We start from the raw sequence: 17,645 nt of genomic DNA on the forward strand, positions 1-17,645 counted from the left end.
ACAGTTCAAGTCATGCCATCGAAGGAGATGACAACTATTTAGCTTTTTGAGGCCACAAATAGGACCCTGAAGGCCCCTCTTTGCCATCACACAGTCACCTGGAGAAGACACCGATTCCCAAAAAGCCACTTTACTCCAACAACTTGGACTTTCCGCAGCCATCTTTCTCAGAATACCACACCTGCCCCCAACCCACTCCGGCTCCTCTACAGCCCCTGAGAGGGCTCTGCAGAGTTCAGAGTCCTGGTGCTCAGCCCGGCCGGCCACTTGTGCCTGGGTAAAATGACTCCCCTTTTAGGGGTCTGCATTTCTTCATGAGGAGTTAGAAGCTGACAAGTTGAAGATTTGAGCTCAATGACCTCATTTTCTGAAACCTAGCAAGTCACCCAAACTTTCCCTAGCTGAGACAGTTGAAGAAAGTCTGCATTTTCTACATTATATGGAAACAGTAATCTAGCTGAAGGGATAAAAGTTCTTTTTTTTTATTTTTTTATTTTTATGGTTGAAGAATTCTCCTAGTCTGGGTAATATTCAATGCCATGAGGCCTTGAGGGTGGTATAAAGAAAGTGAATTTTCGTAAGAAACAATAGATCAATAAGGTAACTGATTCCGTAAGAGCACACACCTGAGATTTACTTCTAATTTTAGCTGTGAGGTCATCTCAAGCTGCTCACAGAGCTCCCTCAACCTGCACTACACCCAGATGACTTCTCTCCTTGTCTGACATGCTCCGCCACTTCTGCTGGGGCATAATGTGAGTCCCCAGCTGCAAGAACAGCGCACTTCTCAGATTCGACATTCAGAGGATTGGCAGGGCAGGTTAAGAGCTGCCCTAAAAATCGAGATGACCCAGGAAATGTTGCTGCTTCTGATTTACAGGAAAGCCTAAAACAACCCAAGTCATGCTCATGAAGGTGCTGTTCTGGGCCTTTCTTGGAATTGCAGGGAATCTGAATATGCAGTGCATGTGGGCAGGGGGGTGTTTTCAGGGGACACGGCTCACCCTTGGGCTTCATTCCCCCCCACCCCAGGGGAGCAGAGAAGGGGAATGACAGGTCACTGTATAATGGAAAAGGAGACTGAGCAAGGCGTACCCAGAGACAGATGAAAGAGGTGGTTGAGAATCCAAAGGAGAAGGGACCCAGGAGGTCACACTGTGAGGTCTCCAGCTCCCAAACCACATGCTTCCCTCTCACCACGGAGCCAGGTCAGCTCAGGGGAACTTGAACCTCCTCTTACCTCAGAGCTCCACCCACTACAGGGCAGATAGTGTGGCTTCTTCACTCAGGTAGGGGCCACACCTGCCCCATGGTGGCCGAGAGTCTGCAACACAAATCCTGAGTCCCTCGTTCTCACCCTGATGCCGTGACCCTGATAGAGGTTGTGGTTCCTCACTTGCAAAATGAGGGGGTTGGACCAGATGCTGCAAAGTGTCTTCTGGTTTTACAAATCCCATTCCCCCTCCACTGTGGGCCCGGATGGTGAGACCTTACTCCATCCACTCCTGGGATTTCACGTTACCTAAACAAATTACACCAGCTGCCCAGACTAGCTGGGTCTGTGTAAGACTAAGAGGTTCCAGTCTTAACCTAAGCAAAACCTGTATCCAACGTTGCAAGAGTGAGGACTCAGGCACTGTCTGGCCGCAATGGAAGGGACACATGTGACCAGAAAGGCTGTGGGCCTGTCGTGGGGCTCACGTGCCTCCTGTCAGCTTCCAGCCCAGGTGCACACCAGCAAGGCAACTTGGGACTTTCTCCCAAGCACGAGTTTTCCCTCCTGCCACCAAGGAGTCAGGCAGCGGGTTGAGGGGCAGTGGGAAAGAGTTTCTCAGAGCTGTCCTGGCCTTAGGTTAGGGGCAGTTTTCTGCCCTTACAGCTTCCAACCTTGGGCACATGCAGGAGAGTGAGGCTCAGACCTGCGGATAATTTATAAGAACGAGGGTTAAGGCACCACCTTCCCCGCTTTCTTCCAGGATAAAGAGGACCGGAGCAGAGGAGGTCCCTGCTGCATGGTGAGGCGCCCAGGGAGCAGGCCCACGCCCTCCATGCCATGACACAAGCCCGGGTGACTTCATCTCACCCTATCACATGCCTCTGCTTGCCCAGTCAGATGTTTTTTGAGTCTCCCAAGTTATTGCTCATTAAAACAGTAGCTTGTTGATGTTGGCAATCTTCGAATGAATGCCGCAGGTCAAATGCCCCCTTGCAAATATCGAGATCAGACGGCACTGGCCTGGCAGCTCTCTTTTGTCCCCTCTAACACAACCCCTATGGTCATGTACTAAAGCTGCCCCATGATGCACTTGTTTTGACTGTCAGGTGGCAAATGCTGAAGAGTAAGGATTGCATCATAGTCTGTGCTGGAGCCTGGTGACCCGTAGGTGCCTGGTGCACAGAAGGTGAGGCACAGACTTGCTGGGTCCACAAAGCACTGCAAGGTCCACCGTCGAGGGCCTGAGGGCACTTGCAGGTGCATCTTCATGCTCAGTGCATTTATGTTTTGTGGGAGTGGGGTGTTGGAGATTGAGCACAGGGCCACTTTACCACCGAGTTACACCCCCAGTCAGTCTATTTTATTTTTTGAGACAGAGTCTCACTAAGTTGCTGAGGCTGGCCTTAACTTTGTGATCCTCCCACCTCAGCCTCCAGAGTCACTGGGATAACAGGCATGTGCCCCAGCTTTTTAATAATAAGAAAGAAACAAATGCTATTTCAATGTGAGCTCTCTTTGACTCTTCCCATCCAATCAACTCTTTTTGTTGTCTGTTTTTTTGAGAGAGGATTTCACTATGTTGCCCAGGCTGGCTTTGAACTCCTGGGCTCAAGTGGTCCTCCTGCTTCAGCCTCCCAAGTAGCTGGGACCATACCCGTCCTAGAAAAAATTTTTTAAACAAGGATGTATTCCACAGCAAAAATCAACCATGACCACCATCTAGTGAGCACTTACTGCATGCCTGCCAGCAAGTTCTATAAGTCCATATATTTTCTCCTAACCAGCCAACGAGGGTATATTATTCCTATTTTACAGATGAGAAAATTGAGGTCTAGAGAAGTTTTTTTTTTTGTCCCATGTGACAGTTAATCAGTGGATCAGATTCCAAGCTGGACTCCCAGTGGTCTGTTCAATCCATCACCTTCCACCTTACAGAATCTGAGGAAAGACTCTCTTGAATATTCAAAGAAGGAGAATTGTTGGAGAAAAGGGGCAAGAGAGGACACTGTGGCAGAAGTGTAGGCTCCAGATAAAAGGCTATGGGCAGCAATGGGGAACAGAAGTAGACATCTGCCACCCTGAATCCTGCCCTCTGGCGGTTTTCCACCAGCTAATACCTGCCAGCAACTTCCACAACGGGCAGGAGCAGGCGCTTTCCAGGGTGGCCCTCCACATTCTTGTGCAAAGTCGTGGAGAGTGATCTTCATGCCAGGGACAGGAACAGACCTTGGTTCCCAGGTACACGGTGTCAAGCCTTTTCCATTACAAGGCACCTCGTTCGTCACCTACGTTCCTTTCTGTTCCATTACTCATGCTGACCCCTCATGTTACCCACCCCCCGTGGCCAGGCTTTCACAGATGGAGTTAGGAGTGCCTCGCTCCTGATCTTCTCATCAGATAGTTGCTGTGGGGCCCTGGTTCCACACAGGCCCCCGGCAGCATCTGGAACAGTGGAGGAGTGAAGTTTGCTGCAGGATGACCCCCAACATACGCACACCCGCTCCACCTCGTCCTAGGCAGGGATCACATCCCCTATGCCGCAGCAAGAAGCAAAGGCCCAAACAAGGCTGCTTTTAAAAGAAGGGTTGGATCGGTGATAGCTGAAGGCAGCAGCGTCCAGGACAATGTCCACTTTCTCTTCAATGATAGGCAACCGGGTGAGCGTAGGATGGAAAAAAAAAAAAAAAAAGCCATTTCCGTTCCCTTGGAAAATGCAACTATATATTAGATTAGCCCTTGGCAGCCTTCTCCAAATCAGGATGGAAATCTGAGCCCTTTACAAGAGCAGTCCACACCTGAACAGGAAGACTAAAATTGGAGGCAAGAGTCTCCAGCCAAGAAGTCCTTTCTGACTTTTGCTATAACAATCATCTTCCTTTTCCACTGGTAGAATATTTGACTCAGACTCTGAAAGTCCAGGGAAATGGAGGACACACTTCTGGTTTGACATGACAGGGACAGTGTTTTTTGTGTGGTTTTTGCTGTTGTTGTTTTTGGAGACAGGGTCTCACTACATTGCCCAGGATGACCTGACTACAGGCATGCACCACCATGCCCAGTTAGAGCATTTTAAAAGCTACCCAGGAAGTGTCACAGTCTCCCTAAAAGAATCAGCAAGTTTCCAGAACACAACATACTGTCAACCAAAAGCCAGCACCAAGGGGTGAACGTTGTGCCATTTTGGATTCCTTGGGTATCAATCCAGGGCCTCTCACTTTCCCTGCATCTGCTAAGCGACAGTTTTAGACAACAGATCTTCATGTTTGTTTGGCTGATATTTGAAATGCTTTACGTTGCCGAGGACCCAAATTCCTTGTAGTAGAACTCTGGAGAATTCCGAGTTGTGGGGGAATACACACACAGGACTGGAAGTACCGAAAGAGAATTCCAGCCCAGCTCTTTCTAGCAGCTGGGTGACTCCGCAAGCAACAACCTCCCCTGCCTCAGTTTCCATCTGTCGGATGGGAAGAATCTGGGTTTCACAGACTCATTGTAAAGGACCCAGTGAGGCAGTGTGGGAAAGTCCTTGCTAAATGGTAGACGTTCCTTTTCTAAATCAATGTCAAAAGGTTATTACATTTAACATGTTCACTGAACAAAATCCGTAACCCTGTAAGGTAGATGTTATCGTCTCCATTTTTATAGAAGAGGAAAACAAGCTTGGAGAAGGTGGGGCTCAAGGCCACAGACCTAGCAAACCACATACTTGGAGTCCAGCCCAGATCTCAGCCTTGAGAAGGGCGCAGTACCCTGGTGGAGTGGAAGGAGCAGCGCTCAGACATCATAACTGCACATGAACTTTTCTGGTTAATTCCTTCACTTCAGTCTCTCGATTTCCTTCTGTACAATGCAGTGACACCACCCACTTCTTTACCTGAAAAGGTTGTTGCCAGAATTCCATGACACCCCAAACTAAAGGCCCCTGGGACAAGAACCAGGTTACCTAATTTGAACTCTCAGAAATCCAGGTCAAGAGCAGGGCTTGGCATGCTTATGGCAGCACAATTCACAATAGCCAAACTAGGGAACCAGCCAAGGTGGCCATTGCTGGATGAAGGGATAAAGCAAATGTGGCATGTATACACAATGAAGTCTTATGCAGCTATAAAGAAGAATGAAATTATGTCATATGCAGGAAAATGGATGGAACTTGACAACATTATGTTAAGCAAAATAAGCCCAACTCAGGTCAAAGGTCCTGTGTTATCTCTCATGTGGAAGCTAGAGAGGAAATAGGGAAAGAAGGGTGGGGCAGAGGGTGTCTCATGAAAATCAAAGGGAGATCAGTAGAGAAAAGGGATCTTGGGGAGGGAAAGGGGAACTATTGGGAAATAATATTGTTATATTGTGTGCATGTACAAATATGTAACAATAAACCCCATCACTGTGTACTACTATAATGCATCAATTTAAAAAATGTGAAAAACAAAACAAAAATAATAAGTCAGAGAACACGGCTTAGGACAGGAAGCAGAAGATTAGTGATAATAATCACACCCAGGGAAAGTCGGCAGATAATTCTGTGGTAGAAGAGGAAAAGCAGAGACCAGAGCTGCTTAGCGGATGAAGGCAAAGGGAGGGGAGAGACTTCAAGCATTTTTAGCTGTCCCAAGGGGCTGCTTTGGGCCATGCTGAAACAGGAGGTTGCAGGGAAAGAACATGCAGAGCCTCTAATAGCCTTGTAGATGATGGGAGGGATTTTTCTAAAAATAGCCTTGATTAGAGAAAATTAAAATTAGCAATTGTATTATAGCCCCCTCATTAAAATGATTTTAATGATTTTAATTTTTAAATCCACTGTGTGAAATGCAAATATTTGATGATCACTGTTCTAAATGCCTCATAGTATTGCTGACAGAATTGATACAATTATAAGAAACTTCATTTATCCATTGAAAATTATTTAGCATCCACCCAGTGCCCAGCACACTTCCAGGTATTGGGGTGCAATGAAAATACTTAGTAACTGCAAGACGCACACGAGGCAGGGGCATTATTAACCAAAGTTACTTTCACCAGGAGCTTATCCCCAGTGTCACCACTGCCAATTAATGATTGTGGACAGGCATGGTGGCACACGTCTGTAATCTCAGTGGCTCAAGAGCCTGAAGATGGAGGATCATGAGTTCAAAGCCAGCCTCAGCAACTTAGCAAGGACCAAAGCAACTCAGGAAAAGAAAAGAAGGGAGAAAAGAAGAGAGAAGAGAGAAGAAAAGAGGAGAAGAAAAGAAAAGGCTGGGGGTGTGGCTCGGTGGCTAAGCACCCCTGGGTTCAATCCCTATATAAAAAGCCCTGGCATTTGATCCCCAGCACTGAGTTTCCCCTCCTCCCCCCACCAAAAAAAAAAAAAACCTAAAAAGCCAGAAGTAGAAATTTGAGCACAAATGTGTATCTAGGTGAAAGAAAACAATCTGAAAAACATAAGGTATGATTCCAGCTGTATGACATTCTGGAAAAAGAAAAACTATGGAGATAATAAAAAGCTCAGTTATTGCTGTGGCTCGGGGAGGAGAGATGAGTAGGCAGATGATGTCTGAGGCAGTGAAAAACTTCTGTATGATATCATGGTGAACACGTGTCACTGTACATGTCAAATCCATAGGATGTTCAACGCCAAGAATAAATGCTGAACTATGGACTTTGAGTGATAATGATGTGTCACTGTATTATAAAATATGTACCAGTCTGGTGAGGGATGTGTATAAGGAGGCCAGGAGATAATGGGAACTGTCTTATGCTTAATTTTGATATGAACCTAAAATTGGGTATCGAGTTTCCTTATCCATAAAAATGGGCCTCTGACTGCGATGCATGCCAAGGGTCCCCAGTCTCCTTAAGGGAGGGATGGTGGGCCAAAAACCAGCTTTAATCAAAAATACCTCGCTGATAGTTTTTAGACACAGGATGATGAAGGAAGTCACACTCCTCTGTTCCGGGATTTGCCTGGGAAGCTAGTCTGTGAAATTCTTATACTCCCAGGAGGTGGCTCTGAGCTGGATGTTGACAGAGGAAGTCACAGAAGAGAGTGGCTTCAGGTTGCTGAAAGGAAGTGACACTCCTGGGGTCTTTGCCAAATACAGTGATACCTCCGAGTTTTCTTCTGATGTGTCTCTTGCCCTTTCTCAATTTACCTTTCTTAATAATGTCACACTGGGAGCAAAACAGACCTTGAATTTTTAGGCCTTAATCTATAAAACACCTGGAGGTCCTACAGTTGGTCTGTTTAATTTGTCAACAGAACAATAATTCCAAAACATAAAAACGGATTTTATTTCAAGCCAACCTTAACAACATCTATAGAACACAAACTCAAGTTATCAACAAGGCCCAGGTCATCTGTAGGGAGCTGTAAAGGGGTGGGGAAAAACATCCACATGATGCTGTTTTCAATAAGGCAGGGAAGTTTCCTCAGGATTCAGGTGCCATCTCACCCCCAGGGTTGAGATTTAATAGAGGCCAGAGGCTGGTCCAGTTTAGCCTTCATTCATTCATTCATCCAGGGTCACACAAATGCGGGTCAACACAGAGGCTGATGACTCTTGACTGTCAAAGCAGTCCCAAACCACCCAATACCACTCCGACTTTCCAGCCTACACCACTGTGTCTTTCCAAAGTCTACAATCAGTGAAATTCAAACAACCTGGTAGATCTCAAGTACAAATGTGGTCTCTCTGGAGAAACCAGTTCACAAATTAAAGGTGTTTATTATTTGAAAAATCCAGGTTTAAATTATTCAGATCTCCAAGACATCCAGCATTCCAACATGTTGCTTACTGTCCACATTCAAAGGCTCCTCTTGCCACAATCAAAGGCAGCGAGGTGCCCTTTCCTCTTCTGCCTGGTGCCCACAATGTTCTTCAAGTTTCCACGGTGCAGTTTTGAGGCCCTCCCATTTTCTGTCTCACAAGACAGGTGTGGCCAAGAGCCAGCCCAGAGAAGCACACAAAGCAAGACTGAGCCAGAGGGAAGGGAGTAGGAGTCAGGGTGTAAGGTGTTGGGGTGTGTGTGTCGGTGGTGGGGGAGCTGGTGATGGAGATAAGTTTCTTCCCAGGCGTGTGTGTGTGTGTGTGTGTGTGTGTGCGTGCGTGCGTGTGTGTGTACATGAAGGGGCGTGAACGCGTGGGCACGGCGGCATGGAAGTGGGGGGACCTAAGACAAATTTCTCCCCTCCTGTAAAGTCAAATTCCCTGTACTTCCCAAGGCCCAAGGCGAGTCTCTCGGGCAGGAGGCCCCTCTCAGGTTCTGCTTGCAAGACTTTTCTGGGGTCACTACGCTCCAGGGAAAACCGCACAAAGTCACCAGAACACCTGTATATATTCTGTAATGGGGGGAGGGCATGTTCCCAGGGCCTTCTTGCAAAAGGCGAGTCCCCTCTGCAGCCACTAGTGAAGGGAGCGCCGCGACCGTGCCAGGCAGCTCGGGTTTCACACGACACTCTCCTCCCCCCAGACACCGAGCCCCTACACTTACCTGCGTACCGCGCCCCTCGGCTCGGCGTGCGTGTCCCTGCCCACGACCTCCGCAGCTGGCCCTGGGGGACCGCGGGGAACACGAGGCAGGCGCGCGCCAGGTGCGCTCCTGCCCGGGACGCCGACTTCCCGGCAAGGCCGCGCTCAGGTGGGCGCAGACAAAGCCGAACAAAGCCCGCAACGCCAGCGCGGGCCGGCGCAGCCTCCGCGCTCCTGGTCGGGGCAGCTGGGTCGCACCGGGACCCCCTCACAGGGACGCCAACCGTCGGCCGCAGCCCTGCCAGGCTGCTAGCGGGGCTCTCGGGCAGCGGCAGCGCGGAGCTAACTCGGGCGGTGACTCACCGGGCGGAGCGCGGCGAGGAGCGCACGCCACCCAGGCCCCTCTGCTGACAGGCATGGGCTTGGCTCGGGCCAGGGGGCGCTGCGGACCCACGGAGGGACGTCCTTGGGGGGCGGCAGCCACGTGGGACACCTGTTGGTCTGTCCCTGGAGAGGCTGGGAGGGCTGCGCAGCGGGACCCAGCTAAGTTGGCGGCTCTCCCCTAAGTAAGGGTGGTGCGTCGGGAGCTTCTGGGATACGCGCTGGCCTCGCCCCTCGCGTTTTTTTAACCAGGTGTTGGCCCAGGTAGGCAAATGAGCAAAGTGCGTACTTCTGTGCGGGCCTCCAGCCTCGTTTCTGTAAGGCAATTGCCTCTTGTTAACTTGCCTGCCCCATTATTGCAATTGGGTGATAATTAGTCCACCTTTTGGCCAGCATCCTTGTTTAAGTCTAAAGGGTGCCTGATTTTACAAAATTAACCACCATCGAACAAAACAGCACAATGCCTGGCAGATGCTTTGTATAAAGTAAGCTTTAATGAATGTTGGCTATTATTGTATAATCTATAATTTTAATACTTCATCAAAAAAGTGTCCTTGCATAATGCATACTCATTGCAAAAAAAAAAAAAAATCAGTAAGCAAATTTATAAAACCACCGAGAATTCTACTGCAGACTGAGATCATCTGTTAACATTATAGTGCTCTTCTAATGTTATTCTACCTATATAAAATCTGCTTATTCATTCCTTACTGTACCATACTATACATTATATTTCCCACTTCCTTTTTTGAACATCTTTTTAGCCACTACATGATGTTCTAAATGTACTACATCAGGATTTTTAAGACAGAGACAGGGTCTTGCTAAATTACTCAGGCTGGCCTTGAACTTGAGATCCTGCCTCAGCCTCCTGAATGGCTGGGATTATTGGTGTATGCCACCTTGCTCAGCCCATCTACTATTGTTGAACTCTCAACTTTCAATTTTAATCATGTAATTAGATATCTTTGTGCTTTAGCCCACTTACTTCCTTGGAATAAACTGCAAAAAAGTAAACTTCTAGGCTACAGGGTATATGCAATTTGGGAAATTATATGCATCTTATCAAATTGCCTTCTAGGAAGTTGACTTGCTTCCACTTTTCCAAGGCCTCCCCCATTATTCATTCCTGTGTCAATCAGGCGAATAGCAATTTTCTTATTTTTACACATTTCCTTTTTAAAAATTAGAAAAGCATTGCATTTCACTCTACAGTTCTCAGTTGGTTTTCAACCCTTTAGACATTGACAGGCTTCAGTGAAACTGGCTCCTGATAAACCTTACTGAAGAGGAGGAAAAATAACATTTTCACATAATTCACTCTTCCCGATAACATCTACTGAGCAATGGTGGTGGTGGTGGGGGGCAACAAACAATACCAAAAAACAAAAATAAAGAAACATACTGACAGCATACATAATATGCCAGTATGTCACTCTGTAAGAGAACATGGGTCTAAACACCAGGGAAGGATGGTCTCTGCCTCTGAAAATCTGTGGTGTTTACAAGAAATGCAATGCAAGACACATGTGGAATTTTAAATGCTTTAGTGGCAACATTAAAAAGTGAAACAGGTAAAATACACTTTGGTAAGATAAATTCATAGATGAAAAACACTATACAAACATGTAATAGAGATATTTTATACTATCTTTAAAATTCTATTGTATATATTTCCACATATAGCATGTCTCAGTTTGGATTAGCCACATTGAGTGCTTAACAGCCACATGTGGTGAGGGACCTGTGTCACTCCAGATAGGTGTGAGAGGAGCAGAATGGGGTCCTGATAAAAAGTGGACAGTCCACCACTGACAACCCCTCTCGCCCATCCATGCTGGTTGTTTAACATTTCTCTGTAAACTTTTGCCTAATGAGTTTAGAGAATCTGTATTTCAATCCTGGGCATTCCTAACATTTTTGATCTGCCTTAAATTGGGGGTATTTCACATTTGCATTCCCTGATGAGGAGTTAGAAGTATAAATACGGGTAGAGATAACAGTTGCTGTGAATTTCTCATCAAAGCATCAGCAGAGCCTAGTCTGCCCCCATGCCTTTCAGATTTCATGTGGGAAGAGAAAAAGCAGGTGGCCCAAGCTCTGCAGAGTAGGGAGTGGGCCACTTGCAGGGGTGAAGGCTTTTTATACAGAGATGCTGTGTGGCTACTTTTGTCATCCACAACAATCCTTCCTTTGTAAAGATTTATGGAAATTTTAAAATTAAGTCATGAAGGGCCACTATCCTGGAGGGTGGAGTCATGAGCTCCTTGCTTCTGAGAACTTTTGCCTTATTCACCTCTTCAAACCCAGTGCCTGGTAATTTATATGTAAATATCCTTTTAAAATGTGAATTATGTCAACGCCCTGTTCCCCTGTTCACGATGTTTCAAGGCATAGAGATGATTTTAAGATCTATGCAGAGATAAACGAGGACTTCAGCACTTGGTGACAGGTATCAGCAGGCGCCCAGTGTAATAGAATGACCACAGCTTTGGAGATGAAGTGGTCTGGGGTTCCCCAGCCAGTTCCCCTGTTGGCCTTGTAACACAGAAAAAAAAAATGCTTTTGATTTCTCAGTTTCCTGACCTATAAAAGTACAATGGATATGGTGATTCTGAACTCTGTGGAACCCCAACCAAATTCCTTGCATCCAGTCCCCAAAATGAGGAAAGTACACATAAACAGAACTGTTGCAAAGGATGCTGTACAGACCTGCAAAGTTCTGCACTCCCCGGAACCAGAGGGAACCAGAGCAGCCACTAATCAGAGCCTTGTTGAGAAGTCAAAGAACAGGAAACAATGCCCAATAAATGGCAAAGTGGCCATCTTGGAGGAAACAAAAGGCCTGATCCCCAAGGACTCTGCAGGCAGCAAACTAAACTACACCACCAGCTGTGGAGCCAAGAACTAAATTGTGGTGGAGACAGGAGGAAAGATGATGCCATCTCAGAGCTAAGGCCCCTGAGCTTGGAAGAGACACAAATTGTTCTAAAAGTGATAACGCACTTCCCAGTTCCTCCATAAAACAGGAGAATTATGCATAAAGTGATGCTGGATTTGCTTTTGAGGAATGTGATGCTTTTTTTTTTTCATTTTCTTTATTGTGGTTGAATCCAACTTAAATTATAATACAAAATGCTTTGCAAACATCAGAGATATATAACAACATTTAAAACTATTTTTTGCAAAGGAAATAATAATTTTAAAACACTATTAAAGGCTTTTTCTCTAAGAGATACATAAATAAGCAGACAACCTTTAAGGCTGTCTGTGCAGACATTTTTAGCCTACTAAGGGGCACCTGTAGCACAGGACTGATGTAATGCCGCAGCAGAAACGGTAAATTACAAAGTGGTAACTCATACACACAGTAGTCACAATCCCCATCCTAAACACCATCCAGATACAGCAATTTACACTAAGAAAATAGGCTTCTTTTCCCCACTAGGATGCTTCATGACCTGTCTTTCCAAACTAAAGAAATGCCTTCCCATCCAGCACTAGTACTTTTAAAACCATTAGAACTTTGGTTATACAAATAAGGTTTAATAAATACTCCTTCCAGAAACAATTTTTAAGAGATAAATATTTTATTTGTTAACTTTTTTAATTTGCTCTGATTAATAATACATGAAAGAATGCATTTTGACACATCATATATAAATGGAGTATAACTTCTCATTCTTCTGGTTGTATGTGATGTAGAGTTACACAGGTCATGTAATTATGTATGCATATAGGGTAATAATGTCTAATTCATTCTATTATTGTTCCTACCCTCCACATCTCCTCCCCTCCCTTCAACTTTATTCTTCCCTAGCCATCCCCCATTGTGAATTAGCATCCATATATCAGAGAAAATATTCAGCCATTGGTTCTTTGGGATTGGCTTATTACTTAGAATGATATTCTCTAGTACCATCCATTTACTAGAAGATGGCATATTTTCATTCTTCTTTAAGGCTGAGTAATATTCCATTGTGTATATATACCACAGTTTCTTTATCCATTCATATGTTGAAGGACACCCAAGTTGATTCCATAGTTTTGCTTTTGTGAACTGAGCTGCTATAAACATTGATGTGGCTGCATCAAGTCCTTTGGGCATAAATCTAGGAGTGGCATTCTATTCCAGGTTTTCTGAGGAAACTCCATACTGCTTTCCATAGTGGTTGCACCAATTTGTAGTCCCTAATGTGATTCTTTCTGAATCAAGCAAACACGAAGTTTCTATAAAGGCAAAGTCTTGGGTAACAGTCACTCAACCAACATTCCAAAATGCTGTGTGCTCTACATCATATTGTCATTTCTCTCCTGCTGTTACCATTTCTTTTCCAAATCTGTTTAGTTTCCACACACGTATGCTTTAAGTACTCACTGAACTAATTCTGGAAGGGATCTGTGCAGGTGGGCAGTGATCTCACTGCCAATCCAACACCACTTTAATCCCAGCAAGCAAAATCATTCCCCCACTCCATCTACAAGTTCACAACTACAGACCGCCTTCCAATTCCTTTATCTAGAAAAACAAAAACCGCCTTCAAGAACCTTCCTTATGTGTTTGGTGAGAACTGCTTGATGTAATGTGGGCTACAGAACCACATATACTGCTGAGGAGCCTGGATGTCCTCTTTGGCTACTCCCAGAACTCCACTTGCCACTCAGCCACCCCACTAATGTCAGCTGGCCCTCTAATAAAGATTTAAACTCTCTCTGGGGATCTGGCAGCATAGGGTCCTGCTGGTAAGGATTCTCACGTGTTGGTTTCTAGAACATTTATTTTATAGGAAGAGTTCAATTTCAAAATGTGAATTATCCTTATTCACAGTTGAGCTTTTTTTAATATTTCTAGCTACTGCAGCAAAACAATTCTAGCAAAACAAAAGATATATGGGAATAGGGCCTTTCCCCGTTACTCCCTGGGAGTTCAGTTTAATCTATATGACAAAAAGCTCTTCCTGAGCAAGCTAGATATGATTAATGCCAATATTTATAAGGCCTCCATCCAGGAATAAACTTTATTTGGACATATGGTCTCAGTTCTATTATACTCATGACAAAACCAGATAGTCTTCAGGGAACCAAAGACCAGAATTGGTGCATATGGTCAGCAGGGCCCTAAATGAGGCCTATGAAACAACGAATCCAACACCTCCCACAATGTCAGGTACATAAATGTATCTCAATAAGGATTTGTTGAATGAAACATATAGCTGGCATATTAAAATAAACACCTACTAAGTATCTCAAATGAATCCAGAGTCAGACGTTCAGTCCCCACCTCTATAAAGCTACTGCTACAGGTGATATTTGTCTTTTTTGGAAAAAGGTATATTGCTCAACCACCAAATAATATAAAATGCCCTTTAAGCTGGGTGTGATGGCATATGCCTGTAATCCCCGCAATTCAGGAGACTGAGGCAGGAGAATGGCAAATTCAAGGCAAGCCTCAGAACTTTAGTGAGACCCTATCTCAAAAAACAAAAAAGTGGGGCTGGGTTGTGGCTCAGTGGTAGAGCGCTCACCTAGCATGTGCGAGGCCCTGGGTTCGATCCTCAGCACCATATGAAAATAAATAAATGTATTATGTCCATCTACAACTAAAAAATAAATATATATCTTTTTAAAAGGGCTAGGGATGTGGCTCAGTGATAAAGTACCACTAGGTTCAATTCCTGTACCAAAACAAAATAAAACAAAGTCAAAAATTCCCTTTAAATAAAATAACTTCTATTCAAATGTCTAGTCTATATCATACAACATTGGGATCTGAAGAACAGAACTTTGACTCACATTTTTCTATGTTCTTCCAGTAGCTTCCCTAGTTTTCTATAATTAAACAGCCAATTTGGGGACTGCACAGGGCCAGGTGCCTTTCCACCCTGCCTGGAGTGAGTGCACAGGGTGAGCAAGCCGAGGGTTCAGTGCTCTGGGGTGTGCAAAAGAAAGGGAAGTGAGCAAGATGCCAGCAACAGGAACGAGGAGGCTGGTTGACAAGTGGACGACTTTATTGGGCAAAGCAGCACAAACTTTTATCAAAATAGAAGCACATCAACGTCTGAACAACTTTTTATGTGAGGAAATTCCATTTAAATACAACAGAACAACTGACACACATTATCAGTAAATGCAAAAACAACAAAAAACAGACCTTTGTATTGGTGACAACACACAAAGTTGTCATAGTCTGGTACTTATATCATGGGGAAATTCCCAAGTCAGCTTGCCCATAATTATGCAATGTAAATTTAGGAGAATTTAACATCATGTGCTTCAAGAAAAATATATACTCTCAGTTTTTAAACTTAAATTGATAACTATATTTGTGCTTCAGAAAACAGTAAATTCTTTCTATAGTAAAAATCTAACTGGGTACAGATTTGGAAGAATACAGAAGGAGGAAAAGAAAAAGTCCCTTCCCAGTGGAGTGGTCCACAGCTCTGGGACAGACTCCATGCCTAAAGGCTAAAAGAAAAGCAATCTGATGGAGGATGGTTAGAAGAAGCTGGAGCCCTCACAGGATGGACAGGAAAAGAGCAGACGCTAAAGGTGCAAGGAACCAAAGAACATTTATTATGTGGAAGAGGCAGATGATGACAGGGAGCACAGGGAATATTAGGAAACATCTCAAACACACAGAAAATGACAAAGCTCCTATATCTACCCATTAGATTTATCCAAATTAACACAGAACCATATTTTTCCTTTAGTTCTTCTAAGTAATAAAAAGTTACAGGGTTGGGGATATGGCTCAGTGGTAGAGCACTTGCCTAGCATGCGTGAGGCCCTGGGTTCAATCCCAAGCACGTAAAATGAAAAAAAAAAAAAAAAGTTATATATACACAGTGGAAAGCCCTACATATCCTTTCCAGGCATTCCCATGAATTTGCTATGAATTTTCTTTCCAAGACTTATTTGGTGGGAAGAAAGGGTGGGCGGCTAGCAACCTAAGAGAACAATGGTAAGCAAGCAAAAATGGAGGCAAAAGAGGTCATTAAAGAAAAAGAAAAGGTTCCATTAAAACACACACAAGATGCAAAGCTTTTTCTCAAGTCTAGTTTTCATTGTTTCCTTTCTCATGTTTATTTCCAAAAGACACTGTTCCTGAAAGAGAAAAATCAACCATAGTTATACCTTATATAAAAGCTCAATCACTATGGTTCTTAATTTCTATTTTAAGCACAAGCAAACCAAACATTCACCTTCAACTGAAACTGCACATTTAAATCAAATATGTCAGTTAAAAAAGCTCACCACCAGTGAGTAGAGCTGTTCATACTACCCTTCACAAATAAAAAACAGCTGCTGGCACTCTCCTTCAAACATAAAAAGTATTTGATATTAACTTATATGTTAAAGAATTTATCACTTTTGAGCAATATATTTCAAAATGTTGTGTTCTGATCACCCACCACAGCACCCCTATTTTGACAATTTACAATTATCAACTGATAAATTCCTCCAAAGATGATATAATACTTACCTTTTTAAAATATTCTCTCTTCCCCTAGGAAGACTAATATAAGAGTAAATATTCAACTGCGTTTGCTTAAGCAACCGTCTATGCAATTTTTTCTAGTATAACCCCCTAATTTTACATCCCATAGAAGTGATCTAATCTATAAAGATGCTGTAGCACAACATGCAGACTGCAGTCAAGGGCAATAGAGAGAACTCAGCTTTTAGGCATAAATGCTAGTCTGCAGGCTATGTACATGATCTTGTGCATCTGGGAACCCCAGCTTCCTCATCCTTAAAATGAGGTCTACTTTCATTTGAAGGGTACTGTGGAGATCAAGCATGTGACTTTGTGTATACAAAAAAGCAGCCGATACTAAAGCTTAATGTAATAGAAAGACTTGAAAGTTATAATTGCAACTGTTAAGTCATCACTTACTAGAAACAACCCAAAATTTGCAAAGGAAATAAATTTTGAGAATCAAAACCATTGTTCCTGCATTAATGACATTGCGCTTACAATGCAGCTTACTTTCTTAAAAACATACATAATAAGTACATTAGCACATGGGAAATGTTTGAACACTGTTGGTTCCTACCTGAGAGCAACCACACCCACAAGACAATCACAAAGAACAGCCTCTTGGGCGATCTCCAAATGGCCCAACAAAAATCACACTTGGACTAATCAAAGCTCAGGCACGAAGTGAACAAAGCTCCTTTGCTTTTGTTACATCAACCCAATTATATCAATTTCAAGGAGGACAATTCCATTTTGATCATAAGTTTTAATTACCATTTATCATAGAGTAATTTCTGAGAGCAATCTTAGGACAAAGGGTCCCAGACAGTCAAAAAGTGGGGGAACTACCAGTCTAGAGTCAGCAATATTTTCTTTAAACACTGGAGTCACCTACAGCCCAAAGAAGAGGCAATGTTTCATTTTAAAAGGGAATCTGTTTCTGTGCATCAGCATTCCGTTCCACATCCTTCAGGTCCTCTTCACAAAAGGTACCAATCTTAATTGTAGTGGTGTGCACTGTGAGGATCTGAGATGATTCAATTTGGGCCATGAGGATTTTGAGGCTAAACCTCACCTCATAACAATCCTCCCACATATCAGTAACAGGGAAAGGGCAGGA

General features: G+C 44.1%; 1 protein-coding gene across 1 annotated transcript in view; it reads right to left on the reverse strand.

Annotated features, from left to right (window-relative positions):
- Positions 1-14,847: 14,847 nt before the first annotated feature.
- Tdrd1 (tudor domain containing 1) overlaps positions 14,848-17,645 on the reverse strand; it is a 41,016-nt gene continuing 38,218 nt past the window's right edge. Inside the window, exon 25 of the mRNA XM_071610884.1 lies at positions 14,848-16,149. The gene's annotated coding sequence lies outside the window, so the exon portion shown is untranslated. The remainder of the gene's footprint in view (positions 16,150-17,645) is intronic.

Source organism: Marmota flaviventris, chromosome 4, assembly GCF_047511675.1.
Source record: "Marmota flaviventris isolate mMarFla1 chromosome 4, mMarFla1.hap1, whole genome shotgun sequence".
Taxonomy (NCBI): domain Eukaryota; kingdom Metazoa; phylum Chordata; class Mammalia; order Rodentia; family Sciuridae; genus Marmota; species Marmota flaviventris.